Genomic DNA, 14,596 nt, shown 5'->3' with positions numbered 1-14,596 from the left:
TACAAAACCAATGAAGGATAGTGTCTTCAGCAAGAACATCTTGATCATAAAGGGATCTCACAATCTCAGGAAGCAACTTAGCCTATGTTTTCACCTACACAACAACAATCATCATCATCATCAACCAAAAATCACATTATACTAAATTTTAAATGATCACATTACCTGGCGCAGAGCCAAAATAGCATTCTGTTGTTGATTCTTCCCTGAACACTGAATGACATCCATCAGAACATCCCACATAATCCTAACTACCTCAATCTCAGGAAACTTAGCATCCTTCACATGCTGCTTCACAGTTTTAATCCTAACTTCCTCTGATATCTGAGTTTTCAATGTTGTTTTCATTTCCTTCACCTTCACCTCAAAGATTTTCTTGTCATTATATTCAACCAAAGCACCCATGTCTGCTTTACTTCATGCAAATTCAACATATGTTTTCTTATTTACTACATACAATTTACCCTTTTACCCATCCTCAAAAATACAATTCAATACAGATAAAAAAAAGTACTTACGTGAAATGCTCAAAGAAAGCTTCAGCAGAACGCTTACCAGGAGTAAAGAACTCAACCAAATTGTCCTTTAATTTGCAATGCTTCAAGATGGAGATTAGATCATAAAGGGGGTTATCAATGAGATATTCCTTGAAGAAGTATGTGATGAAAGTCACAACCAGTCCTTTCCCAACTATGTTATCCTTAAGAAGTAGCTAGAACACTGTCTTTGGTAGGAGACCAGATCCGTCGAAGTTCAAATTAGGACTATAAAGGGGGGAAATGTCAAAAGTGCATTAAAAAACACACTTCAAATAGTTATTTATGAATAAACCCTTAACGGGATATAATACAATCTTTATAGAAATCATTTTACCTAGGTCAATTTAGAATATCAAATAAGTCATGAATATTATGATTGTTATTTTATTATTTAGGCTGCTACAACAGCAGGACAAAAAGCTAGCGTGGTCACAGATTATACTCTCAAGGTATAACAATTATACAACATTTCTATAGTTACATACAGAAAATGAGTTAAGATCTGATATGATTTTTTTAATGATTACAGTTATTGGGGTTAGACATCTGTGATGATACCATGGTTGGGGATCAAATAATAAGGGGTATTTTTTAATGAATTTTTTTTAATGATTACAGTTAAGATCAGATATGAATTTTTTAATGATTTCAGAACAAATTCCACCAGAATCCTACTGAATTGATTGAAGATGTTATTGATGACTCTCCTTCCACTTCACTTCAAATAAAAAAATCATCTCAAACCAATTTCCAAACAAGACAAGAGTGGGCAGCTATACAAATCCAAACAGCTTTTTGAGGAATTTTGGTACTTAATAATAAACCTCTATCCATTTATCTACATATAATTAATAATAAAATACTTCCATCATGCATCAACCATATTGGAGTTATATTTGTTATAATAATATATGTTTAGGCTATGCCGGCCCTACGATCTTTAAAAGGACTGGTGAGGCTACAGGCTCTTGTGAGGGTGGTGTGATAGTGTTGGATCTGTTAAACAAATTCAAGCAAAGTTAATCAAGAGACAAGAGGCAGCTGCTAAACGTAAAAGAGCATGGCATATGCTCTTGCTCAACAGCTAAATATAATAATAATAATAACAATAATAATAATAATAATAATAATATCATTTCTTTTTCGACTAAAATTACTGAAATACCCTTGTAAATAATGCAGTGGCAAGCAGGATCAAGACAATAACAACAAGCGATAGCTGTATCTGGATTTGAACCAGATAAAACAAATTGGGGATGGAACTGGTTGGAAAGATGGATGGTTGTTCGTCCATGGCAGAATCGATTCCTTGACATCAATAGAGTCAATATGAATTCTTCTTCTACACAAGATCAAGATCACAACATCAAGAATCAGTTAATCAAATCTAACGGAAAGAAAAGTATCCAATCAGAACATCCAAATGACAAAATGGGACAATCTCAATCTAATGGATTTGATTCTTCTTCACCTATTAAATCAAGTAACATGCAAGAACCACCACCTGCCATGGTGGGTAGCTTATTACTTATTGATTCGGTCAATGAAAGGAGCTCAAGCTCAAGATCCCACAGCAATAAAAAAGAAAGATCTTTAATTTCGGGTAATCAGGGAAAGAAGAGAAGGTCACTGCCTAGTAGCGGTGAGTCCATCTGTTTTATTTATCAAAATAAGATTAATATTTTTATAATACAAATTTGATTAAAATCAGTTTTAATTTGATGTAAAATAGGTTGCTTTGGAAAAATAAGATGATACAGGAAACGGGTGGTCAGCAGTCCATGTAAGTTTCTTGATTTGTAACATCTTTTATTCAAGAAATAACAATGTACTTTCCATAAAAAGAATTACAAATTATATTCTTTGAAAAAATTTCTAGATTGGTAGGTTTAAAAGTAGAATGTCCTAATAAGAATTAATTTTAAAGTAGAATGAAAATGACAAGTGATTTTGTGTTGTGTTTACAGGGTTGAAGAAAACGAATAGCTCTGGAGTTAGAAGAGGAAAAGAAAGCTCAAGCTGAAAGAGATAAGATGCTGCAAATGCAAGTGTTGCATTCTTCATTTCAGTTGTTAGTATGAAACACAGAGTAGATTAGATGAATGCAAATTTATATATTGTAAGAAATAGAATTGTATGACATTAAATTTTATGCAATGGATTGTATTTTTTGTATATGGTATTTTATTTCTATTATGAGACATTAAATGCAAATTTAATTTAAAAATTAATAAATATATAAATATATTTTTAAAACATTTAAATTTACGATACGCAAAAATGTGTGTCATCTTCATTTATGACATGGCCTTTCTTGATAGGGTTTTAATGATACGCATTGCGTGTCATAAATGTGTGTCGTAAATGCGCGTCGTCTATAGACGACACGCAAAAGCGTGTTGTCTCTCGTTATGACATGGCATTTCTTGACGTGCATTTGCGCGTCGTCTGAGCATTTTACGACACGCATTGCGCGTCGTAAAAGGCTATTTTTCTAGTAGTGATCTGAGGTTTTCCAAAGATTGGTTGCTCATGGACAATTGGAAATATAAGTGTTAATTTTGAAAGGACCATATTGACATATTCTGGAAGGAGGCAACTCTTGCTCAGAAGTGATAGTCAAAATGGGAATGTGGAAATGTTTCCATAGGTGGAAGGTATTCATTAAATCTATGTAAGATTAAAAAAAATTAATGCAAGAAGGATGTTCAAAGGAATGTACTTTGAATTTGAGACTTCGTTTCCATGGAATTGCTCTCCATTGGAATACTTTGTAAATGTTTGTTGCCAAGTCTTTGTGACTTTTGTGCATAGTCATTACAAAAAAATCAATGCATATAAGTTTAGAATCTAATAGATTTCAGTAAATGGCAAAGAATCTTGTATTCTTACATTAGCGATAAGGATTTGGGATTGTGAAATGAGCATCATTGGAATCATGTTTAATTGGTTTAATTCACAAAGTAAGGATCATAGACAAGCATAGTGTGCATACTTGGAGTATGGCATAACTATTGTTTGGACAAACATAGTGTGCATGCTTGGAGCATGGCATGACTATTGTTTCAGTTCAAGTATTAAGTTGATTATTCGAAACATTATACAATGAACAATGTGTAATCAATATGGTGATAAATAAAAGGTGTTTTATTCATATTCATAAGTTCTGAGACCATATTGGATTCGGTTATTCTTGTGTTTCACTTTGCATGTTTTGACTTCCCGAATAACTAGGTTATATAAACTCTCCACGGTCAATCATACTTTGGAAGTAGGTAAGAATCAAGATTGTCATGAATTGAGCTTGTAAATGTCTAAAGTGTTTACACATAGCAAAAGTTGCTGCAACATTCATGAGTGCTCCGGGAATGAGATTCGAGTATTAGATTAAACCCACGCTCATTTGACTCACTTCATGGATTTTATCACGAGTGATCATGAGACGATAATATCTTATATTCTTCAAACGGAGACGTGTGAGTTGTAGTTGTGCATCAGTTGCACATTGGCATATGTAAACGCAACCAGTAACGTGGATTTTTTTAAAACATATCGTTGTGTGTAATTTGATGAGTAAGTACAAGTGAACATTTGGGTTGAAGTTTATCCATTCCTTTTACCCTTGAAGGGATAAAAGCGATAGTTGTGGGCCCCTCGATGATTTAGTGGTGACACCCCTAAATGCTTGGCCAAGCCTAGACTGATTTGATTTGTTCAATTAGTCAGTTGTCATAAATCGGAAATAGGAAAACAACAAATGGACAAAGAGAATTACTATAATCCATGTCTCAGTCCATACGATATCTAGAATGGAGGAATAGATGATCCCTTATCTAATGGACACGTCATTTGACTAGGTCAGAGTTCGGCAACGGATTTAAGAGCTACAATTCCTAGTCAGGATCTTGGAGTCATACTTGAATAACAGTTTTAGACTTATCCAAGTGGAAGACTATTAGATTAGATGTCTAAGCCCATAACTATTATTGGTATGTACTCGACCCAAGAGTAGCATGGTCCATTTGGGTTGCACTTCACCAGAACAATTTCTATAGATAGTCTTTCGAGAATAGTATGTATATGGTTTATTAATATATTATAAGTTATACTATATTAATATGAAATCATATTATTTAATTAGTATTGATCAAGAATTAATTTAGAATTAATTTAGTGATCAAAAGTAACTAATTAAATATGGACTCTTATATATATACAGAGAGAGAGAGAGAGAGAGAGAGAATGGGCCAAGTGCACTTAAGATGGGCTAAGCTTGCATGGATTGTACATGGAGTTTTTAACCCATGGATCCTATGGAAATTAAAGGTCATGGGTATTAGGGTTTACATGAATGTAACCCTAATCCTCCATACTATATAAAGAGGTCTTTGACACATGAAATGGCACTAGTGTGTGAGTGAACAAGAGTGGGCCGATTTCTAGTGTGATTACTATTCTCTCAAGTTTTCCAAGGTGTTTTGGTGATTTGTGATTCCACTTGAGGCATCTGTTGGATTAATGTCTAAGTCCATAACTATAATTGGTAAGACTTGACCCAACCCGGCATGGTCCATTTGGGTTGCATGGCATCATGCACTTGGATAGACTAAAATGAGAGAAATAACACTTAAGGTTTATTAATATATTATAAGTTCTAATATATTAATAGAGATTATTTAATTAGTATTGATCAAGAATTAATCTAGAATTAATTAAGTGATCAAAAGAAGACTAATTAAATATATGGGTTGATTGTGTAAATCATCCATACTTATATACTGGGCTAATGCTCCATGGATTATCAAGTTGGGCTCAAACCCATTGGATACTCCATGGATGCTCCATGGTGTATTTGAACCCATGGATCCAAGGAAATGGAAAGCCATGACAGTTAGGGTTTACCCTAATTGTAACAACTATATAAGCATCTTATTGATGTGAGAAATCGGTCACTAGAGATGCATGGAGGGCAAGCCGATTCTTGAAGTGTTCTAATTTCTCTCTAAGTTATTCCAAGTTCTTATGGTGTTGTGTGAACCATTTGAAGTGTCACACTTGGGGCACTAGGCACTCAAGCTTCATGAAGACAAGCACCAACAAAAGGTATGTTATTCTAACTTACGTTATTCAAAGTTTTGTATGTTAGAATAGAACAATACCTTGGAAAGTTGATATTTACATGTATAATAGAGAAAACATAGATCCAATGTATTTAGGGTTGCATGTACACTTAGGAGTGTTAGATTGCTCAAAACGCAACAGTGGTATCAGAGACTAGGCTTGTTTTCTTGTTGTACTTGCTTAAACTGCTTAAAAATCGACTTTTGGTGCTGTCTGCCCAGCAGACTCGCTGAGTCCATGAAGGGACTCGACGAGTCCAAGGCAAAATGCATCCAACTCACCGATTTTGTTCATGCACTCGACGAGTTGGACCCCCAGACAGCATATTTTCGAGTTTTGGTGCTGGAATTGGTCTAGAATCATTACCTTTGACTGTTTTCGGCTTATAAAACTTGTTTTGAATGTGGTAATGATTATGTTAAACCAATTTCAATGTTATAATAAAAGTTTCAAGTTTATATGTGTTCATGTTATTCTTGAAAATTGTTGATTATGAATGATCATGCTTATGAGTTTTGCTAGATCATAGGAATTGTGTGCAAATTGTTTGTTGATATAATTCACGATCTTGTTGAAAATTGTATGGAGTTCATAACTTGTCCTCAAGTTATGAATTTTCAAGAATTTTATGTTTCCTTGATTTATGAGTTAGTTTAGATTGATAATGAAAAAAATTATGTTTTAGTTGTTTTCAATCCATATTAGTCTAAAAGAAGTTCATAAAATATGTTTTTGTAACTTGTCTTCAAGTTATGTGAAAAGTCATATTTATGAATCTTAAAAACTCATAAAAGTTTTGTAGGTTACATAAAATGTAAGAGTTTTTCCATTAAATAGTTTAATGACTCCCTAACTTGTCCTCAAGTTATGGATGTTGAAGAGACACTTCTTTAAAGTGTTTGTTAAAGAATAAGGGGTTACATTAAAATGAAGAGTCTTCATTTTAATGAACCATTAAACTCATAAGTTATGATTTAAAGAGTCTTGAAATAGTTTCAAAACTTGCCCTCAAGTTTTGGAATTTGAAAAAGTTACTCCTCATGTATACTTTAATTCCAAATTGAACATTGAAATTTTAAAAAGTTTAAAATTCAACCCTTATACTATTATTATAATTTTAATTATATTAATATGTATAAGAGGAAGTCAATCTTACCATTAGTAGGCCTCATTCACGAAGCTGGTCTATAAGGGGGTATAAGGTTACTGCCTATAAAATGGCAGTTTAATGGGTGTCCACTCTCACCCACCGCTTCCTTGACTGGTGGAGGGTCGTTAGCCGAACGGATAGGAATGGACTATAATTCTCCCTTCATTAAAAGTATAATGAAAAATACTAAGTAACTAAACACTTATAAATTCCCAATCTTAGTTACATAGGAAAATGTGAAAAGGTGCTAGCCCATAAAATTACACTTTGTACCTTACCAAGTCGTTAGTGGAGCGTGTGTGGTTAACCGGCACACTAACATGGACTAGTAAGAGTGGCAAAGGGTGACTTGACTTTATTATAGATCGGTAGATCGTGTGTGGCTAACCGGCACATCGATTAGGTAATATTGTTAAGGGTACCAAGTCAATTTGTATGGTTATTCACACCTTGTTTGTGATCCTCGGCATCCCAGTCACAAATTTGAGAGGGCACAATCGAGATTCAAACATGCCATTGAAAAGTTCAATGTATCTCAAAAGATCTAGGAGTTTCAAAACCAATAAAACCTAATAATAAAATATTTCGTTTTCATGGTGGAAATTGGTAAATCGTCATTTACCTACCTTCAACTATTTTATAATTTGGATTACGGCATCCCTCTTCCAGTTATAAATAGGTTGTTGGGTCCTAGCCTTAATATTTCATATTGGGAGTTATATTAAGGACTTTAAATCAACGAACTTGAATTTCTCCCATTATAGATGTCTAGTTTAGACAGCTATGGTCTTCCCAAATCTTTAGGAACAAGCTTCCTAATGAAGATGATATCCCAAATGGCAATCAAGGTGAAAGATCAATCCCTTTGTTGGGCATTTGTGGAACTAGAAATCATACTTCACTTCATCCACCTCCTCCAATAAATCTCCCTATCCCACAAGTTTTAAGACTTGATAAGTTCTAAGTCACTCAATCCCTATTGGCAAGCAGAGTCTATATGTGCTTAGATCTTGGGGATTAAGCCACATTTTGACAAGTCGGGAGAGTCGGGTGTCGAAGTCTCAAGGTAGCTGGCTGCTGACTTGGTTCTTCAGTCACTCCCTGATGACAGGTCGCGACAAGACCCTTAATGATCTTACTTATTTGCTTGATGATGCTAAATCAGTAGTGATTTGGAGCGTTCGTAAAGCAAATTGGATTGGAAGATCTACTTTCCAAACCTATTTGGACATTGAAAATGGTGACATTGGAGGTCCAGGAAAAACTTTCTCTTCCCAATGGAAAGGGATCGGCCATAGTCAACTCGGTTGACCAAATGGTAAAGAGAAAGGTTAAGTCTGTGATAGTTCCATGTACCGTTTCCAAAAGTCCATATGATTCTGTTGCCAAAGGAAAGACATTGGTTGCAAAGCTGCCAAATTTACCTGAAAAACCTTAAGGATGGTAAAGTCAATAGGTTTGACTCTACTTCAGGTAAAGTCCATTGTCTAACTCTATTAAGTTTCTATTCTGAGATTCTTATTGCATAATGTGACGAGATCACATGTTGATGTTTTAAGAATCAAAGAAAAATTGAAGAAACTTAAAGGAAGTATATGCTGATTCTGATCGCGAAGGTGGATTTCGATCGCATGGTTCGGTGATCAAAATTTTGAGTTGTTACTTAAGATTTATGATATATTGCTTAGGAATAGATAACAACAAGTTTTCCATATGGATTGTAAGGATAAATTTTTCCGCAAAGTTTTAAAATAAAAGAAAAATGGTTTTGATTTTATTTATTTTAAGTATCCTTACAATGGCATTTGTGAAAAATTGTTGATTATATGTTTCCATTGATAAGCAATATGGGTAAATGGATTTGATTCTTTCATTAGTGGAAGTGTCATAATTTACCAAATAAGGAAAGATTCTCATCACCCAAGTTTTAGATGGATAGAAACTTGGAATCATGCAACTTGTATTGTATGATCATGAGAATTTTTTATATATTTGGCAAATTAAGTCTAATTCCTTGTTCACATGTATATGTGAATCAAGTGAAGGACAAAGGGATCGGATACACTTGGGTGTGCACTGATCAGGTCCACCACAGAGTTGATAAGATTATTCATTATGATTTACTAAAGTTTAGTAAATATGGTTATACTTACAAGTTTAAGTATAGTTCTGGATCATTGGAAAAGTTTCAATGATAGACATAATGAGTAAGAAGAATCAAATAAGGCAGAAAGATAAAAGTTTCTCTAATCTGAAGAGATGGGAGAGTACTTGAGTATCTTGTTTTATGATTATCTTAGTGATTATGGAACCATGTTACAATTGATCCTCTAAGGACACCTTAGTTCATTTTGTTTGGCTAAGGAGAGGAATCGTGAATTGTTGAGATGGTTAGATCAAAAGATAAATTATACTTCGTTCGAGAATTAAATCTTAGAGTCATACTCCAAGATTAAGCCTTGAGTGACATATTCTTAAGAAAGGTTTAAAACACTTGTTAAATGTAGAGTAAAATGTGTTCTTACTCTTGTGCATTTGAAATTGGTAAGTTGTGATGTTTTGGATAAAACAAAGACCAACTAAGACCAATTGTGAGAAGTGTTTAACTTGATAAAAATCTGCACTAACTCTTGAATATTCGGTTTTGTCAAGGAATGGTTCCTGACAAAGAGAATCTTATATGTCAAGAGGTCAGTGGGAGTCTTAAAAGAATCTTAAGATAGATTCAAGAACTAATCAAGAGTTTTGTTAATCACTAGACCACGATTTGAGGTTTGTAACCTATCGTGTTGACATATTCTATGCCCATTCCAGTTAAAGTTGGTTTTGCATTGGAGTTCTAAGAGTTCTCAAATGGTTGCATAACAACTTGGAAGCAATGGCAGGCCCTTGAGCTGCCAGGTGGCAAGAAATTAGATTGAGTTCAGTCCATATGAGTTTGGATTTTTCATTATCCTTGTCTTGTGACTATGGTTTTGACAATTCACATGGATAAGAACACATACACCATTAAATCTAAGTGTCATAAGGTTTCTCTCCGATTCATGAAAATGATAGTGAGGAAACTCTTTCACTAAGTAGATTTAAGTGGATAGCAAGTGTGAAGTTTGCATTCTCATGTCTTTAGTGGAGCGTGCGTGGTTAACCGGCACACTAACTAATGAGAATGACAAAGGTTTAGACTCACATGTGAGCTATCTAACGAAAGGTTTAGACTCCAGGTGTATGATTTGATAAAGTCTTATCAAGGCAATCTAGTATCAGAAATCTGACTGATTTCTAGGTACATGTCAAAGCTAGTGGGAGCATAAAGTGTTATGCTAGTTAGATAATAATCATTATGCTAGTGGGAGCATGATGATTATGTTGCAAGTTAGCAATGTTAATTATAGAAAACAAAAGTTTCAACTCGCGTTGAAAAAGTTGTTTTACTATAATTAAGGGAGAGAAATTTATACTTATTCCAATTATACAAGCTTAGATTGAGATTTTAATCAATTTTAGTCAAGAATATATATGAATGTTATGTTGGAATAGTTCAACATAAGGAATTTCTATATATGTTGCTTTCTCAAAATTCGATTATGATTACGGCATCCCTCTTCATAGTTCGAATTATGAGAACATGGCAAATAAAAATATTATAGCATGAATCGTATCCCATATGCTTCGGATATAGGATCGGTTGCATGTGTTATAATATTCATCCATTCTAAATTTTCCTAATGCTTAGTGCGTTAAGAAGGGAAATGGATTAGAACTGGATATGACTAAGATGATTAAGCAATTGTCGAGAACAATTTGGGGTTTTCCAAAGTTTGGTTACTCATGGACAATTGGAAGTATAGAGTAAGGATCATATTGACATATTTTGGAATGAGGCAACTCTTGTTCAAAAGTGATGGTCAAGATGGGAATATGGAATTGTTTCCATAGGTGGAAGTTATTCTTTAAATCTGTGTAAGATTAAAGAACTTAATGCAAAGAAGGATGTTCAAAGGAATGTACTTTGAATTTGAGACTTCATCTCCATGGAATTGCTTTCCATTGGAATACTTTGTAATGTTTATTGCCAGGTCTTTGTGACTTGTGTGAATATCATTACAAGAGGATCATTGCATAGATTATGGTAAATGACAAGAACTTGGTATTCTTACATTTACAATAAGGATTGGGATTGTGAAATGAGAATCATTTAAGTCATGTTCAATTGATATACATTTCACAAAGAGATGACCACTTGTAAAGATAGTGTGCATACTTGGAGTATGGCATAGCTATTGTTTATGCATGCTTGGAGCATGGAATCACTACTGTTTCAATTCAAGTATTAAGTTGATTAATCGAAACATGAATAATGAGTGATCAATATGGTGCTTAGATAAAAGGTGTTTTATTTACGCTCAAGGTGTTGAGGCCATATATGACTAGTATTATTTTGTGTTTCACTTTGCATGTTTTGACTTCTAGAATAACTAGGTCATTCTCCCGAATGACCAAGTTATTCAAACCATCCACAGTCGGTCATATGTTGGAAGTAGATATGAATCAAGACTGTCATGAATTTGGCTTGTATGATTTGTCTAAAGTGCTTTAGACAATGCAATAGTTGCTACAACGTTCATGAGTACTCATAAGGGCTGAGTATTGGATTCAACCCACGCTCATTTGGATCCACTTCATGGATTTTATCACGAGTGAATCATGAGATGATAATATCTTATATTCTTCAAACCTAGAGATATGAGTTGTTGACTATGAGTTGGTTATACATTGATTGCACGTAAATGCATTGGTAACTCGATGTTATAAAACGTGCCTTTGTGTATGATTCAACAAATAGTTAGTACAAGCATATGAGTCGAAGTTTATCCATTCCTTTTACCTTCGGGATAAAAGTGATATCTGTGGGCCCCTCGATGATTTAGTGATGAAAAAAGTAAGTGCTCGGCCGGGCCAGGACTGATTTGATTTGTTCAATTAGTTAGTCGTCATAAATCAGAAATCGGGAAACAACAAATGGACAGAGAGAATGATTATAATCCATGTCTCAGTCCATATGATATCTAGAATGGAGGAATATATGATCACTTATCTAATGGACAAGTCATTGACAAAGGTCAGAGTTCATCTACAAGGTCAAAGTTCGACAGAAGCTTTTGAGAGCTACGATTGCTAGTCGGGTTATGAAGTCATACTTGCCATAATAGTTTTAGACTTATCCAAGTGTGATACTGTTGGATTAATGTCTAAGTCCATAACTATAATTGGTAAGACTTGACCCGACCCGGCATGGTCCATTTGGGTTGCATGGCATCATGCACTTGGATAGACTAAAATGAGAGAAATAATATTTAAGGTTTATTAATATATTATAAGTTCTAATATATTAATAGAGATTATTTAATTAGTATTGATCAAGAATTAATCTAGAATTAATTAAGTGATCAAAAGAAGACTAATTAAATATATGGGTTGATTGTGTAAATCATCCATACTTATATAGTGGGCTAATGCTCCATGGATTATCAAGTTGGGCTCAAACCCATTGGATACTCCATGGATGCTCCATGGTGTATTTGAACCCATGGATCCAAGGAAATGGAAAGCCATGACAATTAGGGTTTACCCTAATTGTAACAACTATATAAGCATCTTATTGATGTGAGAAATCGGTCACTAGAGATGCATGGAGGGCAAGCCGATTCTTGAAGTGTTCTAATTTCTCTCTAAGTTATTCCAAGTGCTTATGGTGTTGTGTGAACAATTTGAGGTGTCACACTTGGGGCACTAGGCACTCAAGCTTCATGAAGACAAGCACCAACAAAAGGTATGTTATTCTAACTTACGTTATTCAAAGTTTTGTACGCTAGAATAGAACAATACCTTGGAAAGTTGATATTTGCATGTATAATAGAGAAAACATAGATCCAAGGTATTTAGGGTTGCATGTACACTTAGGAGTGTTAGATTGCTCAAAACCCAACAGCATCCACATTATTGGTGCTAGGCTCTTGAAGCTCCAAGAAATCAACCACAAGAAAAGGTATGTCATCCCACTAAGTTTTATATTACAAGTACCCCATGGTATGTTAGTTATGATGAAAACCTTGGAAAATCATATTTGCATGTATAATAGAGAAAACATAAATCCAAGGTTTCTAGGGTTGCATGTACACCATAGGAGTGTTAGAATGATCAAAACCCTTCATAATTGATACCACACCTTTAGTAACAATTACAGCTTAAATCTCCTGGAATTGCCTATCGATGAGATGGCACCCTTCATATGTTGTTAGGGGCAGTAACCCGTTGCTAGACGTCAGCAACTGTCTATGTCGGTCTATAATGAATCTTGTGCAAGTGGGAGATTGTTGGATCTATATGCCCAATAATCATTATGGAGTGATATTGATAATAATATATGATCCTTTAGTGTTACACTTTTATCAAGTTGAAACATTTTATATATTTATTATTAATATAATTATTAATAACTAATATCGATTCTTGTGTTTTAATTAGGGAATAATTATTGTTTTGTGAAAATAATAATTATAAGAGAGTATTACTAGTTATTATTTCATATGGTATGAATTAATAAGTCATGCACAACAATTTGGACTAGCTGGATTCTTTTGTCTTTTACCTAAAGACAAAGTTTATATTTTATAAACTTTGATTTTATAAAAAATAAAGAATCTCACTTTTTAAAAGGCATAATGATGGTGTAGGAGGTTGCATTTTCAACCTTGCACCTTTTGACTTCCATGCTTTTAAAGGCTACCATTACTTTAGATTATTTTAATGGTTAGGCCTTACTTTTCATGGGCTATATAAGATGCATGAGGCTTATATTTTTGCAAGAGTGAAGCTCTTCTTCTTCCTTTCTTTCTCTCTAAAACTGTGGGTTTTCTACTCCTCTCGCTCTCTCTCTCTCTCTCCCTCTCTTTTAAAGTTGGTTTGGTGGTTTAGAAGACCTCTTGAGTTGTTCCCTTTAGTACTTAATTGAGTTAAGTAGTTAAAGGCTTTAGACACTTAAGAATACAAGAAGGAACTAGCATTCCATGTGCCTTACTCTTGATGGTGAATACTTGTAGAGAATATCATACACTTTGATCTTTTGTTATCTTCATCAACACCCCATAACCAAGTAGGTTCAAAGGCTTCAAAGGTTATCTTTAAAACATCCTGTGGTTGGTTTTATTTAATTCTAACCTATATAAATGGATCCATGATGGTTTGGTTTGTTATGAACTAAAAATAAACTTGTTATTTTTAAAGTCTTTTGTTGCCGGTTTTTTGTGAAAAACAATTTTTTATTTCGTATCAAAACCTAGCAGTGGTATCAGAGCCATCTTTTATATGTTAGAATGATTTTTTTATGTTTGATAATCTTTGGTTTTTAGAAATCAAGCATGGATTTCTTTTGGTTAAGAAAAATCCATATTTGTCTTCTTTGGCAACTTCTTGGTTGAAATTGTTTATTTTTATATGTACCCATTTTTCATGCATTTTGGTTATATAAAAGTTGTCTTAGAAAAACAAAGAGTTGTTCGTTATAATATTTGATATGTTGTTGTGTATAAACAAGCCATTTGGACATTTGTGTTATGATTGGTTGATATTTATTTATTCATAAGATGTAATAGATAAATAAGTATTTTTTTTCATTTGTTGATTTCTTGTAATAAATTAGTTAGACTAGTTGTATTTATTTTAAATATAACAAGATGAAGAAATGACCACCTTGAAGATGACTTAACCATTTAAGATCATAATCCCA

General features: G+C 33.8%; 1 pseudogene; it reads left to right on the top strand.

Annotated features, from left to right (window-relative positions):
* Nucleotides 1-403: 403 nt before the first annotated feature.
* Nucleotides 404-2,525, top strand: LOC145089526 (protein IQ-DOMAIN 5-like; annotated as a pseudogene).
* Nucleotides 2,526-14,596: the final 12,071 nt, after the last annotated feature.

This window comes from Lactuca serriola, chromosome 2, assembly GCF_051521515.1.
Source record: "Lactuca serriola cultivar US96UC23 chromosome 2, Lser_US96UC23_V15, whole genome shotgun sequence".
Classification (NCBI taxonomy): domain Eukaryota; kingdom Viridiplantae; phylum Streptophyta; class Magnoliopsida; order Asterales; family Asteraceae; genus Lactuca; species Lactuca serriola.
Note: the sequence above shows the minus strand (reverse complement) of the source record. Positions and strands in the feature narration are given on the sequence as shown.